The sequence below is a fragment of the Brienomyrus brachyistius genome, chromosome 3 (assembly GCF_023856365.1).
Source record: "Brienomyrus brachyistius isolate T26 chromosome 3, BBRACH_0.4, whole genome shotgun sequence".
Classification (NCBI taxonomy): domain Eukaryota; kingdom Metazoa; phylum Chordata; class Actinopteri; order Osteoglossiformes; family Mormyridae; genus Brienomyrus; species Brienomyrus brachyistius.
The window spans coordinates 34,143,952-34,149,929 of record NC_064535.1 but is presented as its reverse complement, the minus strand read 5'-3'; the positions used below and the strand labels follow the sequence as shown (position 1 = coordinate 34,149,929).

Genomic DNA, 5,978 nt, shown 5'->3' with positions numbered 1-5,978 from the left:
TGGGCTAGTAAAACACAGTTTTTTACCCTTTATGACCCTGGCATAGCATGAGGTAAAATCCCCGGTAACATGTCCAGTAGGTTATTTTATCTGAGGGCTGTGATCCCTCACACCCCCAGAGAGAGAGTGAGCAGCGATGGCGGTCTGTAATCCTCACCCTCTGGACCCATAAATAAACACAGCACTTTCTGACGTGTATCATAAAAGTCCACACAGACCCGGCCTCTTTAGGTCTGCAGCATGTTGACCTACTCTGACCTCTGTGGCTGCAGGTGCATGGCTCATGCGCCCTCTTTTCACTGCAGCAACGTGTTCCGGGGCTATGCGGTGTCATGGAGGATATCCGAGAGGCCTTCAACGAGCCGTATGTGCACCGGGAGCGAGCAGAGCACCACTGGAAGATCCCATACCCACGGCCTGGATTGGTAAGATGGCAGGGTCTTCAGTGGGAAGAGATGCTCTGCTTACTCCCACAGGCCAAATGAGGCCTGTCTGCCTGCCTGTCTGTCTGCCTGCCTGTCTGTCTGCCTGCCTGTCTGCCTGCCTGCCTGTCTGTCTGCCTGTCTGTCTGTCTGCCTGTCTGCTTGTCAGTCTGCTTGTCAGTCTGCCTGCCTGTCTGTCTGTCTGCCTGTCTGTCTGCTTGTCAGTCTGCCTGTCTGTCTCTCTGCCTGTCTACCTGTTTATCTGTATGCCTGCCTGCTCAAATAATTCCTTATTCCAACATTATTTGCCCGGGTATCATGGGAATGTCCGGACTGGGTCATGCTAAAGATGTTATTTTGCTTCAGGAACCCAGAAAAGCAGAGTGTGTAGCTGCGGATGTAAGTAACCGTAGTTGTAAGTGGTCAAGATCATGTAGTGGTTGGCTTGTGAACCTACTTGTGCCTGATCTGTAATCGGACCTGAACCCAAAATGTAGCTGGAGCCCTGAGCCAGCCTCTCTGACACGGAGCTTAAGCCCTCGCTGTTGCTATAGCGCCTGTTTGTGGAATGACAGCACACTTTACCATGGCGCCTATTTGTGGCCTGACTATAACCCCTCTGCGTTACCATGGCGCCTGTTTGTGGACTGATCATGCCACAATGGCACATCTCCAGTGGCCTGAAGGTGACCTCTGACCTTCTCCACACAGCCTCCCATCTCTCTCTCTTCCTACTTCACCTTCTCAACTAATGTTGTCGCTAAATCTCTGTTAGGTAGCTGAGGGCAACCACATGGAAAAGGACAGTATATAAAAGTGAACTAAATAAGAACCAGGTGAATTTTAAGCAAAGTAGTGATTGGCATGTTATTCACAGTATCCTAAGGAAGAGATCCCACAACCCTGGCGATGCCTCGTCTAGGCACTTTGTGCCTGGGGAGGGACAGAGGTGTGAGTCCTGTCCGGCTGAGCAGATAGTGGGGACAGAGTCACTCTGACAAAAAAAGGTGGTCAAATGGGCTTGTCTCCAAGCCCTTACAAGGGAAACTGGATCAGCCCACTACCGGCTCCTCTCCCAGGTGGGACTCTCCTGACCTGTATTAGTTCAGCTAAATCTGCCGCGGCATGACTGTGCTAAACCCAATATAAACAAGTCACCTTCTGTGTAGCTGCTGGGTTATTTATGTATTATTAGGATTAATGTACGATTAACTTAGTATCATGCCTTGCCGTTTAAATGAGTCATGTGTGACATGTGAAATGGAGCCACATGGAGGTTGGAACCGGGAGGTGTGTGGCTCAGTGGGTTAGAACCCTGTGCCTGTGATTGGAAGGTTGCCAGTTTAAATCCCAGGGTCAGTAGAGTGCTGTCACCATTGGAATCCTAAGCAGGACCCTTAACATCCCATTCACTCCAGGGTCTGGCTGGCCTGCTCCCTCAGTCATGTGCTGTTTTAGATAAAAGTGTCTGCATGTCAACCTGTAACTCTTACTGACACCAGAGCGGACTGCCGCTCATCGCTGCTTAGCAAACCGCGCTCAGAGTGACAGGCTGCATCTTTCTCATCTCCAACGGGGAGCCCAGAGACTACCTGGGCAAGGTTCTGTGCTTCATACATGCCCACCCCTCCATATTCCTTCCAGTGGGACCGGTGCATCACTGGCTGATCCTGCTGCAGATGGACGTGCGCAGGAAGCTGATACAGGTAGCGGTGGACAGGTTGCAGGCCGAGGATGGCCACTACGGCATGCTGTCTGTTGGGACAGCTAGGCACGTGAGACTGTATAGTCAAGAGTAGCTGGTCAGGATCCGTTAGTGAGTACTGGGTGGTCAGGATTAAATAGTCAGGAGTAGGTGTTCAGGAGTGGGTGGTCAGGAGTCCGTGGTCAGGACTGGGTAGTCAAGTATGGGTGGTCAGGAGTGGGTAGTGAGGAGAGGGCAGTCAGGTCTGTGTAGTGAGGAGAGAGCAGTCGGGTCTGTGTAGTGAGGAGAGGGCAGTCGGGTCTGTGTAGTGAGGAGAGGGCAGTCGGGTCTGTGTAGTAAGGAGAGGGCAGTCGGGTCTGTGTAGTGAGGAGAGGGCAGTCGGGTCTGTGTAGTGAGGAGAGGGCAGTCGGGTCTGTGTAGTGAGGAGAGGGCAGTCGGGTCTGTGTAGTGAGGAGAGGGCAGTCGGGTCTGTGTAGTGAGGAGAGGGCAGTCGGGTCTGTGTAGTGAGGAGAGGGCAATAGGGTCTGTGTAGTGAGGAGAGGGCAGTCGGGTCTGTGTAGTGAGGAGAGGGCAGTCGGGTCTGTGTAGTGAGGAGAGGGCAGTCGGGTCTGTGTAGTGAGGAGAGGGCAATAGGGTCTGTGTAGTGAGGAGAGGGCAGTCGGGTCTGTGTAGTGAGGAGAGGGCAATAGGGTCTGTGTAGTGAGGAGAGGGCAATAGGGTCTGTGTAGTGAGGAGAGGGCAGTCGGGTCTGTGTAGTGAGGAGAGGGCAGTCGGGTCTGTGTAGTGAGGAGAGGGCAGTCGGGTCTGTGTAGTGAGGAGAGGGCAGTCGGGTCTGTGTAGTGAGGAGAGGGCAGTCGGGTCTGTGTAGTGAGGAGAGGGCAGTCGGGTCTGTGTAGTGAGGAGAGGGCAGTCGGGTCTGTGTAGTGAGGAGAGGGCAGTCGGGTCTGTGTAGTGAGGAGAGGGCAGTCGGGTCTGTGTAGTGAGGAGAGGGCAGTCGGGTCTGTGTAGTGAGGAGAGGGCAGTCGGGTCTGTGTAGTGAGGAGAGGGCAGTCGGGTCTGTGTAGTGAGGAGAGGGCAGTCGGGTCTGTGTAGTGAGGAGAGGGCAGTCGGGTCTGTGTAGTGAGGAGAGGGCAGTCGGGTCTGTGTAGTGAGGAGAGGGCAGTCGGGTCTGTGTAGTGAGGAGAGGGCAGTCGGGTCTGTGTAGTGAGGAGAGGGCAGTCGGGTCTGTGTAGTGAGGAGAGGGCAGTCGGGTCTGTGTAGTGAGGAGAGGGCAGTCGGGTCTGTGTAGTGAGGAGAGGGCAGTCGGGTCTGTGTAGTGAGGAGAGGGCAGTCGGGTCTGTGTAGTGAGGAGAGGGCAGTCGGGTCTGTGTAGTGAGGAGAGGGCAGTCGGGTCTGTGTAGTGAGGAGAGGGCAGTCGGGTCTGTGTAGTGAGGAGAGGGCAGTCGGGTCTGTGTAGTGAGGAGAGGGCAGTCAGGTCTGTGTGTTTGTGTGTGAGGATGACATGGTGTCTCTGGGCAGCCTGCAGTCTCCTTCATGCCCATGCTATGTCTGTTTCAGGCTCCTGTACCAATCACTGAAATCCATTTTTATACCGAAGAGCAGGAACGCTCTCTATGGTTATATGGCAAAAACTGCGGGGAACACATTTAAATTGTAGTTAAACAAAATGACCACTAGATGGTAATATTGAGTAATGATTACATGGTCTTTGTGACAATAAAGTCCTTTTGAACATTTTCTTTTTAACTGTCGGACCTTCAATGCAGCTTTGCCGAATTCCTTGCCATAATTAATGCCATACATTTTAAGAATAAGCAGTGGCGACCCAGAATGAGTACTAAACCAGATCATAATCAGGATGAGGATCAGATAACTCTTAATGGCATACTCTGAATTGTTTGTTTACCTCCAGCAACAGCTGTATGTTGGTTCTAAGCTGGGGTGACCCAGGTGAGGGTCTAGCAGTGTGACCTCTACGGGCCAACATGTGCAGACTGCTGCCTGGCATGAGAGGCCGAGTGTGCCTGGGACAGCCTCACCTGCTCTAGCTACTACCCCACCAGCCTCTTCTTGCAAAGGTAAGAAAGAGATCTCATTGTAATATTGCCTCTTGAGTTTATTGTCAGGTTTAAGATTAGCATTGGGGTTACGGTTAGCATTAAGATTATGCTTAGTATTAGGGTAATGGATAGCATTAAGGTTAGAATAAGGGTTGGGATTAGCAGTAACGTTATGGTTAGCACTGAGGTTAGGCTTTTCATTTGGATTAACGTTACAGTTTTGGTTGTCATTAAGGTTAGGTTTAGCATAAGGGTTAGCATTAGGGTTTGGTTTAGCATTAAGGTTAGGGTTAGCATTAGAGTTAGCATTAGGGTTACGTTAGCATTAAGGTTATGGTTAGCATTAGGGTTATGGTAAGTATCAAGGTTGGGTTTAGCTTTAGGGTTAACATTAGGGTTATGCTTAGTATTAGCCTTAGCATTCGTATTGTGCAATTTCACCTCATGCTCTACATGATAACACCAGCTATCAACATGTGTTTTGGTTATTCCCTACATTCACACTTCCTAAAATGATGAATTACTCTGCACTAAGCCTCCAGAAATCCTTAGCAGAAAGGCAATTGTAAGTAATGAGGAGGTGAGCATTTGTCCTCTGTACATGAGTGGTATATGAGTGTATATGAAGTTTATATACCTGTGAAAGGGTTGTCCTCTTTATGTGAGAGTGGTATATGAGTGTACAGTATATGAAGGTTATATACCCATGACGGGTTGTCCTCTTTATGTGAGAGTGGTATATGAGTGTACATTATATGAAGGTTATATACCTGTGAAGGGGCTGTCCTCTGTATATCAGTATGGTATATGAGGGTATATGAAGGTTACATACCTGTGTAGGGGCTGTCCTCTATATCAGTGTGGTATATGAGGGTATATGAAGGTTACATACCTGTGTAGGGGCTGTCCTCTATATGAGTGTGGTATATGAGGGTATATGAAGGTTACATACCTGTGAAGCAGCTGTCCTCTATATGAGTGTGGTATATGAGGGTATATGAAGGTTACATACCTGTGAAGCAGCTGTTCTCTATATGAGTGTGGTATATGAGGGTATATGAAGGTTACATACCTGTGAAGCGGCTGTCCTCTCTAAGGGAAGCCTGATCTTAAGCTGTCTCTTCAGAGCTGTTCTGATGAGGACATTGACATTGACATGGCAATCAACACCACACCGATATCATCTGACGCTGGCAAATGGTCCTGGATCCCTGGAGGAGGCAGTGCAGTATTTCTGTATCACGATAATAAAAAATGGTGGTTATTTACAGCAGCACGATAGCAGTCTAATTTCAACAAGTAAAACTTATTCAAACCTCTTTAAATTTACAAATAGCTGAAAATTGTCTGTAATTACAGTGCAATGAAAAATTATATTTTAAAATTTTATGTAATATTCATTTGACAATAAAAGCTGATGCAGAATCCTCATGAATACGGCCTGTTGTTTGTGTGAAATGTGCTTTCATCCTCTGACCTGTGTTCTATTTAAAGTTCTTCTGCCAAAATATTCCGGAGACACAAACAGTACAGAGTGTTGAGGGTAGAGTGCTCTCTCATATGCTTAATAACAGCTAAAACAATGCAGGCCATGCTATGCTTAGTCCAGTGCCGGAGATCACTTATCATCCAAGGCAATCTGAAGCCACCTTGCATTTCACGCTGCGCTGCCTGCTGCATTGTGGGTCGTGGATCCCGTCCGTTGCCATGGAGAGAAACCTGTTTGTTCCCACAGGGGAGCAGCAAGAGCAAGCTGATGAAAAACTGGTGTATGGAGTGGAAAACAACGGC

General features: G+C 49.1%; 1 long non-coding RNA gene across 1 annotated transcript; it reads left to right on the top strand.

Moving 5' to 3' along the window:
- The first annotated feature begins 298 nt into the window (after positions 1–298).
- On the top strand, positions 299–5,497 carry LOC125738034 (uncharacterized). The gene is made up of 3 exons (XR_007396663.1): positions 299–425; positions 4,040–4,205; positions 5,314–5,497. It is a non-coding gene; the product is annotated as an uncharacterized LOC125738034 (long non-coding RNA).
- The last annotated feature ends 481 nt before the right edge of the window (positions 5,498–5,978 follow it).